Raw genomic sequence first — 20,696 nt, 5'->3', positions numbered from 1 at the left:
TATTTTTCAAAAATTTCAAATGAGCCCTTCCAATATAAACTTTAAAAAAAATATGATTAAACAATTGAAATTAACCTAATAAACGTACAAATAAATAGAGTAATCAATATTACTTTGTTGTTTTAAACTAGAGTAATTATACTTCAAAGTATAAAGTATGATATATAAGATTGTGTTTTATACCAATTAAGTCTAAAACCTTAGTAATCAAACAAATTTATGTTCATCTAAAAACTCACAAGTGACATCACTTATTTGTTGGAAATAAAAAATATATCACACATGAAAACTTATTCTTTAAACTATTATTACTTTTATTTGTTTTGTATGTAAGCTATTTATTAGTTAGAGTTCTAGTCTAACCTTTTTCTTTAAAGTACCATTTCTTTTTTTCATTTTGAACGGTCTTCGGAAATTGGATGGGGATGTAAACCGGCTTTAATATATAAATAATAATTCTAAAGAGTTATTTTCTTTCTTTCTTTATTGAAAGGTCAATATTATTAAAAAAAATAAAAAATAAAGAGAAACAACTTAAAGAGTTATCTATGCTAAAATAATAACCACGAAAACAATCAATGAATTTGCAATAAGGGTTTTTCTAGGTCATGTTATGGATAGCTAACAAAAGTTGAATGTTACGATACGTAGATAAATAGTCATCTATTTAATTTAAATTTTATGGGGTATTTTTTGAACGACCAACTAAGTAACGTCGGGTACTTCGTACGCGGTTCACATAGGCTAACGGTAGCCCGCGCCGGCCACGAGTCTGGACAAACGAAGCCCCTAGCAGTCCACCTATTGAGGGATTCCCCGGATAAAACCTGACCCCTACGCCCGCCAAACGGCACGACAACGAGTGGCCGGTAAAAGCATGTGAGATAAGGACTCGAACCCTGACAAGTCAGGACCATCCCTCATATCTCTCATATAAATTGGTGATATTGATGTTTGAAATTTTTACTTCTCACTAATAAAATGAGTATTCTATCATTAAGCCACATCCAATTTTTATGGATTAATTGTCACTATGACATTAAAATAATAATTAAACTATTTAAAAGAAAATGAAAAACAAAAAATAACTTGTGCTTGGTTGTTAGCGGGGTAGACCTGCCATAATGTTTGTGTTGGCGTTGTTATGCACAAGGCGCTCGGCCTCCATAACGCCTAGAATGCTTGAGGGGTGGGGTGTTCATGACGCAATCATGTCCCTATGACATGGATTAACACGCCTTCACGACACAATTTGTATTGTAATTTGTAAACCTCCTTTCTTTAGAATTTAGACTTTAGTTGGTAAAAATAATTAAATTAAATAAATAGACAACCTGTAAAATAATCTTAGTCCTAAATGTTATTTTCAGTTTACAGCTTTGAAACAATAAAATATTTGTTTTCTAGAGAAGAAAGGTCTTCTAGAAAATATCCATTTCATTTGTCCCTTTCAATATCGGTTCATACACAGTTCAATTTTCTTTGTATCATAATTCTCGAAATTAGGTTTCATCATAAGTAGCTAAAACAAAATCCATTATATCAAATAACAAAATACTCTCACTTCTACTTCACTTATGTATTATAGTTTTATAAAATTTGTTTTTTTTAAAACTATAATACATAACTCGATTACATAACCAATAACCAACAGACTAAAATAATCTCTACATATCCGAGTATCTAACAAATCTTTATATAATCACTCTTCGGTTACACAAGTCGATAATTTCGCTAATATCTCCGGTATAAGTGTGTGCATGTGTATTAACATACATGATACACCTCTTGTATGCAATTTCAAATTCAAATTAAGAGTGACCACAAAACAACTCCAAAAACAAGAAAAACCTCTACTACTGTGTATGTGGCTTTTTTTGGTAGGCCCTCCACAACCCACACAAATCCTTAAATCGACACACACCTAGTACAAAGTATGGTGTCCTTTTTTACCATCCACTGTATAACACAAAACATAGCCAGCAATGCACACACACTCACTGTATTTCTATGTGAGAGAGAAACAACACCATCAAAAAACAATTAATAATAATAATAATAACAATATAAAAAAATAAAAACCCAATCTTTGTCTATTTCATATTTATACATTAAACCCACAAACCACCCCTTACACGAACCCTGTAACATGACTACTACTACTATTCATCATCATCTTCTTTGTAAATTGTTCTTCATTTGTTCTTTATTCTTACAAACAAGATCTTCAATTTTGCCCCTAAAGATTCAATCAATTACATCTTTGCTACTCACAAACCCTCCAAAGAAGCTCTCATTTCACCACAATGCTTCCTTAACAATCACTCTCACCGTCGGCTCACCGGCTCAGCCGGTCACCATGGTATTAGACACCGGCTCAGAGCTCTCATGGCTCCACTGCAAAAAGACACCAACCACTCCATCATCGTACGACCCGTTACATTCTACCTCGTACACACCTGTCCCGTGCTCCTCGTCCATTTGCACGACACAAACACGTGACTTCACCGTACCACCTTCTTGTGACAATAATAATTTATGTCACGCCACACTTTCCTACGCCGACGCGAGTTCCGTAGAAGGAAACCTCGCGTCGGACACGTTTCGGTTCACGGATGGATCCGTGAACCGAAATGTGACGTTCGGTTGCATGGACACCGGTTCGAGTTCGAACCAAAATGAGGATTTATTATCCACCGGGTTAATTGGAATGAACCGGGGCTCCTTATCTTTTATTAATCAAATGGGTTACCCGAAATTTTCGTATTGTATTGCGGGTCAGGACTATACGGGCGTGTTAATGTTAGGAGATTATAATAATTATAATAATTTAACACGCCCTTTAAATTACACAGCGTTGGTTAAAATAACAACGCCGTTACCTTATTATGACCGTGTCGCGTACACGGTCCAACTCGAGGGAATAAAGGTGTCGGGTACGGTTTTACCGTTACCTAAAACCGTATACGAACCCGACCATACTGGTGCGGGTCAAACAATGATTGACTCGGCTACCCAGTTTACTTTCCTTCTCGGGCCGGTTTACACCGCCTTGAGAAACGAGTTTTTGAACCAAACCCGGAACGTGTTACGGGTATATGAGGATCCGGATTTTGTGTATCAGGGTGTGATGGATCTTTGTTACCGGGTTGAAAAAAGTCGGGTCGGGTTACCCGTGTTACCGAGTGTGAGTATGATGTTTCGGGGCGCGGAGTTTGTGGTTTCGGGCCCGAAACTGTTGGTTAAAGTGGCGGGTTTGATGACGGGGAGCGATGACGTGTATTGCTTAACGTTTGGGAATTCGGATTTGTTGGGGATTGAAGCGTATGTGATCGGACATCACCATCAACAAGATATGTGGATGGAGTATGATCTTGTGAATAATCGGGTCGGGTTTGCTGAGGTTAGGTGTGATTCTGCTAGCCAAAAGCTTGGAATTGACTTGTAATTTGTTACTTTGTTTGTTTTATAAACTTCATAAAACGTGACATGACCGGACCTATAAAGTTTAGATTAGAAGTATATGTTTTGTATTTAGAGTTGAATATTATGGAATCAATACTATTCTTTCATTTGGTATGACTTTTTTTTGGTATCTGTATGTGTCAACACATGTTATAAAGACATCATTCTCTGACTCTCATATAACTCACCTGTAAATAGTTGATAGTAGCTGTACCCACTATTAGCAAACACATACATATAGTCCTACCTAAAGAATTATTTAATAAAAATCTTATTTGTTAGCTCGATCTTCTCTAGTTTCATAGTCTCGTACTTAATTATGTTTTGATCAAACACCATCTACCAATCTTCGACAACTCAAACACACGAAGTACTTTCCAAACACCACCGTGTTAACGCATAATGCCATTAATGGGAAAACAATCAACCTTGTTAAGTCATTTGTGACAAGTGACGACTAAACTACATGTGAAGATTATGACAATACCACCTTAACGGGCCAAAACGGTTAGTACGGAAATAAACGAGGGTGGTTCGGTAATCTCTAAAGGGGTGGTTGGAGGAGATTAATAAAGTCCAAGGTTTAGTTCAAATTACTTGGAGGTCAAGTTCGTTTATAATTATCTTTTAATGTTTAGATAATTATGTTTTCTTATTTGAGTTTTAGTAGGATTAGTATGCAGTAGTATAAAAGCACATTATGTTTAGTTTATTTTTAATTGTAATTCGTTTTTTGTTCTGCTATTAATAAAACGAAAGAGTCGATCGTCCGATCAAACCTTCTGTGTTGTGTGCTTCCAGTTTAACAATTGGTATCAAGAGCATATACGATCCAAGGGACCAGAAGCAAGTTCAATTGAAGACAAGAAGAACCCAATTGAACCCTAACTGGAAATCGCAGGAGCCTATCGATTGAAGAAGGAACAGCGGCTGGAAACGATTGAAGGTATTCAAGAATCCAATCATGGTGCAACGGCTAAGTTGAATCAATCGAAGGCAAGAAGATGGTTGATTTCAATGTAAGTGGTAGCATAAAGAAATTGAACAATTCCAATTATACTACCTGGGCAACATGTATCAAGTCTTATCTTCAAGGACAAGATTTGTGGAACGTTGTTAACGGAACCGAAACCCGTTCGCCTGCAAACGACATCAATGGAGCAATCGGTAAGTGGCAGATTAAGGCTGGGCGTGCCATGTTCATCCTCAAAACGACAGTTGAGGAAGAGATTCTTGATCACTTTCAAGAACAAGAGCTACCGAAGCAAGCCTGGGATACACTTAACCAATTATTTTCCAAAAAGAATGATGCTCGTTTACAGATGTTGGAGAGTGAATTAATGACAACCCAACAAGGCGATTTAACGATACCACAATATTTCCGTAAGGTGAAGAATCTGTGCAGAGAAATAGGGGAGCGAGATCAGCAGTCTCGAGTCGGTGAATCGAGAATGAAAAGAATTATAATTCACGGTTTGAAGACGGAATATCGGGGCTTCGTTACAGCCATTCAAGGATGGCCGACGCAGCCCTCTATTACAGAGTTTGAGAATCTGTTAGCTGGTCAATAAGCGTTGGTGAAACAAGTTGTAGGGACATCGATAAAAAACGAGCCTGAAGCGTTGTATGTTGGTAAGGGAAAACAGAAGTACAACAAGTATTCAAACCGAAACAATAACCGAGAGGGCAAGAAAACCGGCTGGGAGAGAAAGAAGGGGTACGATAAAGAGCAAAAGAATGGCGACAAAAAGGTATACAAGAATAAACGTTTTCCATGGAAGTGTCATAAGTGTGGTGTTAGAGGTCATATGGCAAAGGATTGTCGGCCTGAGCAACAAGAAGAAGGAAACCATGTCGAAGTAGAAAACGAGCAAGCTTGGGATGCCGAAGCTCATGTAGCTCAAGTTGAAGATGTTGTTGCCTTTACGGTAACCACCGAGCAACAACCGAACAGCCTCGACGAGTGGATCGTTGACTCGGGGTGTTGTAACCATCTTACCGGAGACAAGAATAAGTTATCCAACCCGAAGAAGTACGAAGGAAACGGGGTCGTTGTAATTGCGGATAACTCGAGACATTCGATCTCAAACATCGATAACGTTAATTTTCCTAATAAATATGGCCAAAACGAGTTAACTCTTGATAACGTATATCATGTACCCGGAATGAAAAAGAATTTAATCTCGGTACCACAAATAACCGATGTCACACCCCGACCAAAGGCGGCGGAACATGCCGGGGTGCAACGTGATTGGACAAATACACAAGACACTATTTAAAGTGACAATATTTATTTAACTCATTTTATTTCAACAAATCAAATAAACAACACATCTCGTTCACACAAACAAATTGAATACAAGTAACATTTATATTGTTCGTTTTACTAATATCCTAAAGGTCTTGGTAACGTTTTCATCAAGTCCTTGAGTCAACAAAAGTCAAACCTGTAACATTTCATAAAATAAAGTTTGTCAACACAAAGGTTGGTGAGCAATTCTAAGTTTGAGCATATAAGTACATAGTAATAAAAAGCCACAAAACTTGTATACAAAACAATAAATAAAAGCAACAACTTGGATAAATTGACAATCGCTAATAGAATTACGTTAGCGCCACATAGCTACAAGGGGTTGCCAAGTAGTCTAGGATTTAGTAGAATATCGTTAATTGAATTACGTTAACGACACCGTGCTATAAGAGAATACCAGATAGATCACGGATTTATAGACTTCCCCATAACTGAAAGCGATAAACACATAGGCACATAGCATATAAGCATAGAACACCAAATCAAGCAATTATTCAAGTAAAGTATACAATCACGTTTGTGGGTTTAAAGATTCAAGTAATTGAAGCATTTAGTTTGATAAGTAAATGTCACCCCAAAATGAAAGATGGGAAAAAGGGGTATGAATGTACTCACCTCGATTGATGAATTGAGAACTTATTAATGATGGACATATAGAAAGCTTGTGAACAAAACGAACGAATCCGACTTGAAACGATAAACCTTAGCTAAAAATAAATAATGTAATATATTAATGAACTTGAAACCATGATGAAACTATATTGGAAAACAATGAACGATGAGGTTCGGTTATAAATCGGATTACCGGTTAATTTGTTAATGATTAGGGACTCGTACTTAATTGATAATTTAAAATAAAATAATATTATTTTATTGGGCTTTTAAAATAACTAAACCAATATCAAAATAGAAACAAGACAGTCTTAATTTAAGAGTTCGGTTTTATAAAAAAGAATTGATAAAGTTTATAATGATATTATTAATGATAAGATAGTAATGATAATAATAATGCTAAAAGATATGTTGGATATATATATATATATATAGGATAATGATGTTAATAATAACAATAATTATTTTTAATAATGCTAATATAGTATAGTTTAGAATATAAATCTTGGTATTAATTATAATGTGGTTGATAAAAGATAATAATAGTAAATAATATTGATAGTAAATAATGATACCATACTCGATGTTGGCTCGATTTCTAAACGAGTTCACAAATTAAAAATAATAATATTATTGCTAATAATTATGAATAAATATATGATTTTACTAAATAATAATAATATGATTCTTTATTAATAATAATAACGACTTTATTATTTATAATATTAATGATAAAAATAATAATATTATTAATGGATACGTATAATAGTAAGTTAACCATAATAATACTAACGATAATTCTTATGTAGTAATATTAGTACTAATAATAACCATTATTTGTTAAGTATAAAGATAATACCAAAACCGGTCTAGGATGAGACGTGAACCCGAGACCTCAAGTTTATTAACTAACGTACAAACCAAAACGAACACAAGATGACGATTGTTAATTAAACCCGTAGGAACTTAATATATCTATTACCCGACTACTCATCTTTTCCCCAAATCAAACCAACTCTTTACCAAACCAACTCGTTTCAACGTATATGACCAAACATATATAAAACCGGTTATTAACGAACTTAAATCCGATAATCGATATATGAAATTTAATAACACTAACACCCAAATTATATACCTTTTTCATTTTCACGAGTCGTGGCTCTATACCGAGAAGGAACCGAGCCGAACTCGCTGGAGATGAAGCAACATCAGTCCTCGAGGCCGATTCCGGCCACCTGAGGTGCGTCGAAAATGAAGAAACAGAAAGAGAGAATAGAGAGAGGGCCGGTGAGAGAGAGAGAGGGCGGAGAGAGAGAGAAAGAGAGGGAGATAGAGACTGAGCCGAGAGAGAGATAGCGTCGGAGAGGGAGAGACCGAAGAGAGAGATAGGGAGATAGAGAGAGAGAACAGAGCGGCGACGCGTCTGGGCTCGCCGAAAAAATGAGCCGGAGGTAGTGGGGTGTTGCGGGGCTCGCCGGACCAAGGGAGGGAGGTGTTTGGCGGTGAGGGTGGTGGCCGGAGAAGGAGAAGGGGAGGCGGCCGGAGCTCAGGGCTCACCGGAATGTCGCCGGAAATCGGCTGGGGGTGGGGGGTGGCGGCTGTGTGTTATTGTTTGTCATGTTATGTTAGGTTTAGGGTTTTATGTGTTTATATGTGTATGCATATTTTAACAAAAGGCCCCTCAAGTTTCTGTCATGGTTTAAAACGAGTTTAAAGATTTCCGAAGCTTATAATAACTTTACAAAACTCAGTTTGAACCCTATAAGTTTTCTTAACAACACCCTATTATGAAAACATCGATTTATTTAAGGTCGAGGTCCATCTTAATATTATAAAATAATACTTAAAGAAAGAGACAAAAGTGTTGAGTCGGTTTTACAAAATAAAAGTTTACAAAACTAATACAACTCGAGACTCAAATTTGACGAATGTCACAACCGAAACCAAGAAATATATGTTGTTTGGGCCCGATAACGTGCAGGTGTTCGAGAAATTCGAGACAAAGTCGAAACCAATGTTGGTGGGGAGGAAAAAGGACACGGTGTATGTGCTGTCTGCTGAATCGGCTGTCACACCCCCTTCTAGGGCCTAGGAGTGCGACCCATAAGTTGGTATCGTGTTTGTAAATAAATCAGAGTTACGTTAATTTGCGGAAGACTTATAAAACTATAAGGATCAAAAGTGTAACATTTAGATATATTCATAAGACGGAATTATAAACATCCGTTTAAGTTAATAAAAGATTATTTGTTTTTGTTTACAAACCACCATGTTAAATTTATACAAAAAGAATCCGAGCCATCGAATATTAGTACTTTATCATTTCCAAGCTCTAACTTTGTTCACCTGCAAAATGTAAGAAATTACGTCAGCAACGAATGCTGGTGAACACGCTGACGCAAAAATATTTCTTTTACTTTGTTACCCCTCGAGACTACGCCTGCCTCGGCCCAACGTGGCTTAGGAATAACAAAGTCAAATAACACATTATAAATATGAGCCTCTACGCTAGGTCACCTCAGCAAACACCGCATCGTTCGACTTAGTTAAGTACCCGTAAATATACAAATACGGTCATACTCCCTGCAGGAGAGCATCCTACGACCAAGGGTGGTGCGATCATGCCCATACATCGCATAGTACCACCTATGTAAGGATCCAGACATACGTATACCACAGCCTGAGGGCTAGGTTTATACCCTTATTCATAACGGTTTTAAGAACACATAGTTCCTTGTAAACAATTTCAAATAACAAGTTTGACTCATTTTAAATAAGTAAAAGTTTTGGGGCGTATTCACCTTGTCTCTTTAGGATCGGCTTCACTCACCGTCCAAGGGCCTTTCCCTTGCTATCTCGCACCTATAGTACGAGTATAGCCTTCTCTTTTGGATCAGCTTCAATACACTGTCCGAGGGTCTTTCCCTCTTCTTTGTTATCTCGCACCTATAGTACGAGTATAACTTTTTGTTAGTCGGATACACGATCCGGCTTAAGACCTTTAGTCTTATATCTCAATCCTCGATGAACCTTTAGTTCATTTTCTTTTACTTGAAAACCTTTAGTTTAAAAGTAAGTTATAAACCTTTAGTTTATAATAAAAACCCGACGTTTCTTTTTCTCCAAGAAACGTAATCTTTTTCTTTTATTATTTAAGAATACTCTTTATTCAATAAATAATATTTCATAACAAAGAATATTTACATATATACTTACACACACATATATATGTTATCACAACATTAAATATTCATTCTTTTATTCATATCTTTGTTATGTTATCATTCTTTTCTTTTATCGAGGTATCGAGTATTACCTCGACTTAAGGCTTAAGCCTTTTAATATAATATTGAATTATACTGAATTCATCATTACGCCTAACCTTAGTGGCATATAGAAACTCTAGGGACACGGGCAGTACTCCAACACCGCTTTACTTTGCTCGACATGCAAATCGAGGAACGCCAAATCTTTAATACTCGTTGACATGCTTTACGAGATTCATCGCCATTATAGCAAACACCTTTGCTTGAATGTGGGTGGCGGGTGGCACAAACTCCAAGGAAACGTTGATACACAAATGAAGGTTCGGGACACGCGTGACGATGGATTATGGCACGCTTATCGAGGTAAAGCTATAGAGAGAGTAGGGAGAGGTGAGAGCTGAGTTTGGATGATGAAATGTGAACACCCCATGGCTGCTATTTATAGACGATATTTTGGTCCCCATCGCGGTACGCGATGGGTCCCTGAGCAGACCTATCGCGTACCGCGATATGGGTCTGCTGACGCAGAGGGTAGGTCTGCCATGTGTCGACACGTGGCAGACGCCACTCCATGTGGCAACACGTGGCGACAGTGTTGCCACGTGGTGACACGTGGCGGCAGACACTGCCACCGTGTGACACGTGTCACAATGTGTCAGGTACCCCATCGCGATACGCGATGGGGCTCTCCTCTGACTCATCGCGTAGCGCGATGGGTCAGGAAATCAAAATTTTCAATTTAAACCCTCAACTTGGAATTTGGCGATTTTAGTCCCTAGACTTTGGAAAGTTGATATTTTGAACTCTAAATTTTCACATTGTTACATCCTCCCCACCTTGAAACAAATCTCGTCCTCGAGATTGCTTTACTCGAACAAGTGGGGGTATTTCTTTCTCATTTCCGATTCGAGTTCCCAAGTATATTCGGGCCCTCTACGCGATTCCCATTTAACTTTCACAATTTTCAAAGTTCTTTTCTTTAACTTCTTTGTTTTCGAATCTTCAATTTGTATTGGACGTTCTACTAATTTCAAGTTCTCATTTATTTCAACGTCTTTTAATGGCATAGCCAACGATTCATCGGTCAAACATTTACGCAGATTCGAAACATGGAATACGTCATGTATCCCTTGCATTTCTTCAGGCAGTCGCAATCGGTATGCAACAGTGCCGATTCGTTCGAGTACCTCAAAAGGTCCAACGAATCGAGGACTCAATTTTCCTTTCTTTCCGAAGCTAACAACGCTCTTCCATGGCGAGACTTTCAATAACACTTTGTCACCGACATTGAACTCTAACGGCTTACGACGGACATCGGCGTAACTCTTTTGGCGATCACGTGCCGTCTTAAGTCGTTTTCGGATTTGAATGACTTTGTCGGTTGTTTCTTGGACTATCTCGGGTCCAGACAATTGATTGTCTCCGGTTTCAGACCAACACACAGGCATTCTACACTTTCTTCCATACAACGCCTCGAACGGTGCGGTTTGAATACTTACATGATAGTTGTTGTTGTAAGAAAATTCCATTAGGGGTAAGTGGTCATCCCAACTTCCACCTAGATCAATCACACAAGCGCGGAGCATATCTTCTAACGTTTGAATAGTCCTTTCGCTTTGTCCATCGGTTTTTGGATGAAAAGCAGTGCTAAGGTTCAACCTTGTACCGAGAGCTTGTTGGAAGCTTTTCCAAAAGTGAGACGTAAAACGACTGTCTCGATCAGATATTATAGACAAGGGTACTCTATGCAAGGCAACAATGTTGTTTACATAAATACGCGCTAATCTATCCATAGAATACGACTCATTGATGGGTATGAAGTGTGCGGATTTTGTTAAGCGATCCACAATCACCCAAATAGCATTATGTTGTCGAGTCGTCTTCGGGAGTTTTGTAATAAAGTCCATGGTAATTAACTCCCACTTTCATACGGAAAGCTCGGGTTGCTGAAGCAATCCCGAAGGCCTTTGGTGTTCAGCCTTGACTTTCAAACAAGTCAAACATTTCGCAACATGCGTAGCGACATCTCTTTTCATCCCGTTCCACCAATAGTTCGCTTTTAGGTTGTGGTACATCTTATCACTTCCAGGATGCATCATGTATTTCGACTTGTGAGCTTCATTCAAGATTTTCTCACGCAAACCTCCAACGATTGGTACCCAAATCCTATTACCGAGTCTTAGGATACCATCGTCACCCTTGACTAGCGAGTCAATGGTGCCATTGCGTTTTTCATCAGAGATTTAATTTTTATTTATTGCTTGCGTTGCGCGGATTTGATTTGCTCAAAGAGATCAATTTGAAGTTCTAGGCGCAAAGCTCGAACCCTTTTGGGTTTTTCATGCTCTTTGCGACTTAAGGCATCGGCCACGACGTTGGCCTTGCCTTCATGATACACAATCTCGCAATCATAATCGTTAAGAGTCTGTATCCATCGTCGTTGGCGCATGTTGAGCTCTTTTTGATCAAAGATGTGTTTCAAGCTTTTGTGATCAGTGTACACGGTAAATCGTACTCCATAGAGATAATGCCTCCAAATCTTAAGTGCAAAGATTATGGCGCCTAACTCTAGATCGTGAGTTGTGTAATTCTTTTCGTGTACTTTCAATTGACGAGAGGCGTAAGCGATAACCTTCTTTCGTTGCATTAGTACGCATCCCAAACCCGAATGGGACGCGTCACTAAAGACCACAAAATCCTCAGTACCTTCTGGCAAAGCCAAGATAGGTGCTTGGGTGAGTTTTTGTTTAAGTATATCGAACGCCTCTTGCTGCTTCGTTCCCCATTCATACTTGATATTCTTTCGAGTTAACGAGGTTAAGGGAACGCCGATTCTTGAGAAACTTTCGATGAACCTACGGTAGTAGCCGGCCAAACCTAAGAAACTTCGGATCTCAGTTGGCGACTTTGGGACCTCCCACTTAGAGATAGCTTCAATCTTAGCGGGGTCCACTTGAATACCGTAAACATTGATAATGTGACCAAGAAATTGCACTTCGTGCAACCAGAACTCGCACTTCGAGAACTTGGCGTACAACTTCTCGGTTCTTAGAATTTCCAGTAATGTTCGAAGATGAATTTCATGATCGGCCTTTGACTTTGAATAAATAAGTATGTCGTCGATGAATACGATAACGAATTTATCCCAGTAAGGCTTGCAGATACGGTTCATCATATCCATGAACGCGGCCGGAGCATTAGTAAGTCCAAACGGCATAACCGTGAACTCATAATGTCCATACCTTGTTCGGAAAGCAGTCTTTGGGATATCTTCGGATTGGACTTTAAGTTGGTGGTAGCCGGAACGAAGATCGATTTTTGAAAAGAAGCTAGCACCTTGAAGTTGGTCGAAAAGATCGTCAATACGAGGGAGTGGATATCGATTTTTGATTATGACTTTGTTTAACGCACGATAATCAATACACATCCTCATGGAACCATCTTTCTTTTTAACGAATAGAATTGGCGCTCCCCAAGGCGACGAACTCGGTCGAATGAAACCTTTTTCAAAAAGTTTATCGAGTTGTTTCTTCAACTCCTTCATTTCAGTTGGCGCTAAGCGATACGGAGTTTTCGCGATTGGAGCAGTGCCAGGAACAAGATCGATCCTAAATTCTACTTCGCGGTCGGGAAGAGTACCAGGGAGTTCATCAGGAAAGACGTCAGAATAGTCAGAAACAATAGGAACGCCTTTGATTTCTTTTGGCTTCGAATCTTCAGTGACGTAGGCCATGAATGCGAGGCATCCTTGATTTAGACATTTGTTAGCCCTAATCATGGAGATTATGCTAACTTGGCCAGCGTCTTTATCCCCTTCAATTCGAATTGTTCGTTTATCAGGGGCTTGAAGTTCAACAGTTTTGCTATTGCAGATGATACGGGCATGGTTATTGGATAACCAATCCATACCAAGTACAATATCAAAACCAGCCAGACTCATGGGTAATAAACAAATAGGCAACAAATAACCAGCTAGAAGGATTTTTCCGTTTTCAAGGGCTTCGGAGATCTTAACAATTTCACCGCTAGCAGTCTCGACGCTTAGAGTTTTATCTAATTTAGTTAATGGTTCGTTTAATAGACTACAGAAACTATAATCTATAAAACTCAAGTTGGCACCCGAATCAAATAAAACTCTAGCATAGGTGTCGTTGACTAGAAACGTACCGGTTATGGTTTCTGGCACGTCAGCGGCCCTTTTTGTGTCGAGTACGAAGACTCGAGCGTTTCCTTTCTTATCTTTGCCACTACCACCCGCACCACCAGCAGCAGGCTTGTTCTTTGGGCATTCAAAACTCAAATGGCCCATCTCCTTGCAGTTAAAGCAAGTCATCCTCTTCTTCCAGCAATCAGCGACATCATGACCCGTGCGATTGCATGATTCACACACTTTAGGAGGCGGGGCGAAGTTGCAACGGCCCTTGTGATACCTCCTACAAGTCTTGCATTGTGGCGTGTTTGAATTAAATCGGCTTTGGTTCACGCCCTTACCCTTGAAACGATTATTTCCTCCACTTGTTCTTCCTTGAGTTATTGGTGTCGTAACCTTCTTGTCTTCTTCTCTGTTACGAACCATGCCGCCCATCAAATAACCGGCTAACTCCATCGCCGAGTCAGCGGTTTGTGGTAGGTGAGACCTTACCATATCGCGGATTTCCCGCGGAAGTCCCCAAATATATCTTGTGACCTTGCTGGATTCGGGGTGAACCAGCTAGGGAACAAGGCGACAATACTCATGGAACTTGGTATTGTATTCGCGGAGGTTTGTCCCAATGACCTTGAGATTCAAAAATTTCGTTTGAATCTGATCAGTCTCATGCATGGGACAGAATTTAGCCATCAACAAGGCTTTAAAATCTTCCCAACACAAACCGTACATAACATCTCTTCCTTTGCTCATCAACAGAGCATTCCACCATTCCAACACTTCACCCTTGAACATAAGGGCTGAATACTGAATTTTCTCCACCTCAGAACACTTACTTGTGATCACAATTGTTTCCATCTCCTAGAGCCACTTCACGGTCGAAACGGCTCCCTTATCACCATGGAACTCTTTCGGTCCATAGTACTTGAAGTCCTTAAACGAATAACCGCTTATCTTGAGTTTCTTAAACTCATGTCTAACTCCTCCGTCGGCGTTAGACTCATGCACACTTTACTCGACACGAGACGGATTCGGTCGAGACTTTTCGGATTTTTGAGAGGGATGAACGGAAGGATTAGCAGTTCAAGAATTTCGAGATTGCCTAGAATGAGATCTATTCATTGATTCTTCCCTCACGGCATCTTTTATCATCTTTTGAATTTTGTTCATGTATTTTTCGGGAATTTCTTCCTCTCGCTCATTCTCGGGGCCCTTCCCCTTAACTCTCATTTCTTTTTCTTTTCGAGCGTGTTCATTGTTGTTACTTTGTTCAGACATTTTCTTTTTATCTTTTTCAATTAAGTCTGAAATTTTAACAATATTTCTTTTAAACACACTTTTTATTTATTACACATTATATATATATATCCAAAGGATATATATATATATATATATATATATTTTACAATACATATATATATATAGTTCCCACGATATATATATAGCTAGTCCTATCATTACATAAGAACGTTTCAAATGTTCTTTATTCGTACACATAGCATACAAAAACTATTTTACACATATTGTCTTTACATCATGTTCCATCATCTTCAGTCCTTTAAGAACTTCTTTACAACCTTCGTGAGTTTGTTGCACTTACGAAGGAGTACTTCTCCAACTTTCTTCTTTTTCTTCTCTTTCTCATCTACCTTCTTCCTCCAGTCGTCGGTCTCATGCAATGCACGATCCAGATGTTCTTCGTACGACTGCGGGACTATGTTGGGATATCCGTACTGCGGAGGTGGGTCGCGATAACCCAGTGTTACCATCTCGTAATGGTTCCGCGGTTCAGGATATGGCACATAAGTCTGATCAGATGCAAGGTAGAGGTATGTCTTGGCAGCTTGGTTCTGCTCGTGAATTTCATCGTCTTGTTCTTGAATCGAGGGAATCCTCCCTTGAAATGGCGGGAAGCTTGACGAAGCTTGATTCCTTAGTTGCTCCAAATATTGGACATACGGGTCCACAGAACCATAGCTTGCATTATTGGAAGTGAGTGATCCATTCATCGGGCTTGATATTTCGTTCGGGTTTTCTGGATGCTCTTCTTCCATCTCTTCCTCGGACTCCTCCACTGGGTCCTCCTCACTATCTTCTTTGGGATCTTCTTCATTATCAAAATCCTCCTCTTCCATGGGTTCCTCTTCTTCCTTCATAGGTTCCTCCTCTTCTTCTGGTTTATCTTCCTCCATAGGTTGTGGAGTTTCAATGTTCATGGAGGGCATCTTGAAACTTTCGAAAGGCATCATGATCCTCATCTTGGACTTTCGGGATGGCCCTTCGTTATTCTTTGGTTAGGAGCTTACTTCATTCATGGTGGAGCTTCCGGTAAACCATCGGCATGGGTCGAATGACACTGCATCCAGTCAGAGGACGGGCTTCGTGGTTCTTCCTTGATAGGTAAGTTTGATAGCAAGGCATGTGATGGATGTGGATTTTGCGGTACATAACCAGTTGGGAAATATTGTGATATCTCTGTGGGTTGATAAGTTGGGACCTCCGTTGGGTGGTATGTTGGTACTTCTGACGGTTGATACATTGGTAGAGTCGGTGGATGATAGCTTGAATGCCTCGGTGCCTCAACACTGGCTTCGGTGGACTATCGGGGATGTCGATCGGGTAGTGCCTACTTCCGGGATAGTATAGGGGTTTGGACAAATCTCTTTCCACGTCTTGATCAAAGAACACTTCGTAGTATCCATCACTCATGTTGTCTTCAGGGTAGGGTTCGGCTATACCGGCTTCTCTTGCCTTGCGTATGTAGTTCTCAATGTGAGCTTTAAACGACATCTAATATTTATAGGTGGTTTAGAATGTAGAGAGGGATAGAAAGGTTACCAGTCTATCTTATCCTTAAAAACAAATAATCAAATAGTTTCCTATACTTGGCAAAGCTTGGGTATTGTTTTATGTTACCCAATTCGCTAAGAACCTGGCTCTGATACCAAGCCTGTCACACCCCCTTCTAGGGCCTAGGAGTGCGACTCATAAGTTGATATCGTGTTTGTAAATAAATCAGAGTTACGTTAATTTGCGGAAGACTTATAAAACTATAAGGATCAAAAGTGTAACATTTAGATATATTCAAAAGACGGAATTATAAACATCCGTTTAAGTTAACAAAAGATTATTTGTTTTTGCTTACAAACCACCATGTTAAATTTATACAAAAAGAATCCGAGCCATCGGATATTAGTACTTCGTCATTTCCAAGCTCTAACTTTGTTCACCTGCAAAATGTAAGAAAATACGTCAGCAACGAATGCTGGTGAACACGCTGACGCAAAAATATTTCTTTTACTTTATTACCCCTCGAGACTACGCCTGCCTCAGCCCAACGTGGCTTAGGAATAACAAAGTCAAATAACACATTATAAATATGAGCCTCTACGCTAGGTCACCTCAGCAAACACCGCATCGTTCGACTTAGTTAAGTACCCGTAAATATACACATAAGGTATTACTCCCTGCAGGAGAGCATCCTACGACCAAGGGTGGTGCGATCATGCCCATACATCGCATAGTACCACCTATGTAAGGATCCAGACATACGTATACCACAGCCTGAGGGCTAGGTTTATACCCTTATTCATAACGGTTTTAAGAACACATAGTTCCTTGTAAACAATTTCAAATAACAAATTTGACTCATTTTAAATAAGTAAAAGTTTTGGGGTGTATTCACCTTGTCTCTTTAGAATCGGCTTCACTCACCGTCCAAGGGTCTTTACCTTGCTATCTCGCACCTATAGTACGAGTATAGCCTTCTCTTTTGGATCAGCTTCAATACACTGTCCGAGGGTCTTTCCCTCTTCTTTGTTATCTAGCACCTATAGTACGAGTATAACTTTTTGTTAGTCGGATACACGATCCGGCTTAAGACCTTTAGCCTTATATCTCAATCCTCGTTGAACCTTTAGTTCATTTTCTTTTACTTGAAAACCTTTAGTTTAAAAGTAAGTTATAAACCTTTAGTTTATAATAAAAACCCGACGTTTCTTTTTCTCCAAGAAACGAAATCTTTTTCTTTTATTATTTAAGAATACTCTTTATTCAATAAATAATATTTCATAACAAAGAATATTTACATATATACTTACACACATATATATATATATTATCACTACATTAAATATTCATTCTTTTATTCATATCTTTGTTATGTTATCATTCTTTTCTTTTATCAAGGTATCGAGTATAACCTCGACTTAAGGCTTAAGCCTTTTAATATAATATTGAATTATATTGAATTCATCATTACGCCTAACCTTAGTGGCGTATAGAAACTCTAGGGACACGGGCAGCACTCCAACGCCGCTTTACTTTGCTCGGCACGCAAATCGAGGAACGCCAAATCTTTAATACTCGTTGACACGCTTTATGAGATTCATCGCCATTATAGCAAACTCCATTGCTTGAATGTGGGTGGCGGGTGGCACAAACTCCAAGGAAACGTTGATACACAAATGAAGGTTCGGGACACGCGTAACGATGGATTATGGCACGCTTATCGAGGTAAAGCTATAGAGAGAGTAGAGAGAGGTGAGAGCTGAGTTTGGATGATGAAATGTGAACACCCCATGGCTGCTATTTATAGGCGATATTTTGGTTCCCATCGCGGTACGCGATGGGTCCCTGAGCAGACCTATCGCGTACCGCGATATAGGTCTGCTGACGCAGAGGGTAGGTCTGCCACGTGTCGACACGTGGAAGACGCCGCTCCACGTGGCAACACGTGGCGACAGTGTTGCCACGTGGTGACACGTGGCGGCAGACACTGCCACCGTTTGCCACGTGTCACAATGTGTCAGGTACCCCATCGCGATACGCGATGGGGCTCTCCTCTGACTCATCGCGTAGCGCGATGGGTCAGGAAATCAGAATTTTCAATTTAAACCCTCAAATTTGGAATTTGGCGATTTTAGTCCCTAGACTTTGGAAAGTTGATATTTTGAACTCGAAATTTTCACGTTGTTACATCGGCATATGTCGAGAAAACACAAAACCAAAGTAGCACGGATCTATGGCATCAACAACTCGGTCATGTTGGTTATGATAGACTTGAGTTAATGACAAGAAAAGAAGTAGTGAACGGGCTGCCCAAACTGGAAGTTTCTAATGAAACGGTATGTGCAGGTTGTCAATTTGGTAAGGCTTGTCAACAGCCTTTTGAAAGATCAAAGACGAAAACCGTGAAGCCCCTTGGCCTCGTACACAAAGATGTGTTTGGCCCGGTAAAACAAAAATCTCTCGGTGGAGTGGAGTACATGATCACCTTTATAGACGACTTTTCCCGATTCGTTTGGGTAGATTTTATGAAAGAGAAATCTGAAGCATTTGTTAAGTTCAAAAATTTCAAGTTAGAAGCTGAACGGGTTACCGGTTAAAAATAAAGATGTTAAGGTCGGACAACGATGGAGAGTATACGTCTCGGGAGTTTAACGAGTATCTCAAGATGTGTAACATTGGTCGACAATTAACGTGTTCTAACACACCGCAACAGAATGGTGTGTCGGAACGCAAAAACCAACATCTAGCCGAAGTATGTGGAAGTATGACTCATGGGAAGAATGTACATGGAAGATTTTGGGCAGAAGCGATGGCGACCACATCATACGTCATCAACCATTTACCCCAACAAGGCCTCTATCAAGTAACACCATACGAGCTCCTAATGAATATCAAGCCGAACGTGAGTTATTTAAAAGTATTTGGATGCGTTTGTTATGTATTCATACCTAGTCACTTGCGACACAAGTTAGAGAAGAAGGCGGTTCGATGTATATTTGTTGGATATGACCGGGAAAGGAAAGGATGGAAGTGTTGTGATCCTAATACCGGACGATGTTATGTATCTCGGAACGTCGTCTTTGACGATAATTCCTCGTCGTGGTCATCGAGCAAACAACCACTACCAGATTCCGAACAATTGAAAGAGGATCTCGAAACATCTAGGATCAAACTGAAGTTGTTTGATGAAGACGAATCAGCAACGAGTGATCATTCAGTACCTGAAAGTCCAACAGAAGAACCGAGAAGGGAAGTGACCGAAGAATAACCACCAAGGCGATCAAACCGAGACCGTAGACCAAATACAAGGTACGCAAACGTAGTAACCGTTGAAGAGGAAATAATCGAACCAAAATATTACTATGAAGCTATTAAGAAACCGGAGTGGATAGACGCGATGAAATCTGAGATTGAGGCTCTCAAGGACAATGAAACTTGGGAGTTGGTTCCAAAACTAGATGAAGTAAAACCGGTTACATGCAAGTGGGTCTACAAGCTTAAAAAGAAGGCAGATGGAACAATTGATCGGTACAAAGCTCGTCTAGTAGCCCGAGGTTTTTCCCAAGAATACGGGCTTGATTATGACGAGACGTTTAGCCCCGTTGCTAAACTAACCACGGTTCGGGTCCTGCTAGCGCTCGCGACAAGTCTCGGGTGGAGTCTAGAGAAAATGGACGTAAATAACGCGTTCTTATATGGAGATTTAAGCCACACAATTTATATGGAACAACCTATCGGGTTCGAAGAAAAAGTACAGTTAGGTTATGTGTGTAAATTGAAAAAGGCGTTATACGGGCTCAAGCAATCTCCGCGGGCATGGTACGGTAAAATTGGGGAGTTTCTTGAGCATTGTGGGTATAGAAGTACGGTTGCGGATGCTAGTTTGTTTGTTAAGCAAAACGGGTCAAATGTGGCGGTGGTTCTGGTCTATGTAGATGACCTATAATATCAGGTAATTGGAAGGAAGAAACGGACCAGCTTCGAAGTAATCTGTCCACACGATTCAAGATCAAAGATCTGGGAAGTTAAGTTATTTTTTGGGTTTAGAGATTGAATATTCCAAAACGGGCCTGGTACTACATCAAAGAAAGTATACATGTGA

The 20,696-nt window shown here is 39.6% G+C and overlaps 1 pseudogene; it reads left to right on the top strand.

Annotated features, from left to right (window-relative positions):
• The first annotated feature begins 1,820 nt into the window (after positions 1-1,820).
• LOC143558970 (aspartic proteinase PCS1 pseudogene) lies at positions 1,821-3,522 on the top strand (annotated as a pseudogene).
• Positions 3,523-20,696: the final 17,174 nt, after the last annotated feature.

Source organism: Bidens hawaiensis, unplaced genomic scaffold (assembly GCF_021521415.1).
Source record: "Bidens hawaiensis isolate Kalapana, Puna unplaced genomic scaffold, B.hawaiensis_p1.1 tig00019676_1, whole genome shotgun sequence".
NCBI classification, from domain to species: domain Eukaryota; kingdom Viridiplantae; phylum Streptophyta; class Magnoliopsida; order Asterales; family Asteraceae; genus Bidens; species Bidens hawaiensis.
The sequence above is the reverse complement of the archived record's forward strand: the minus strand, read 5'-3'. Positions and strand labels throughout refer to the sequence as shown.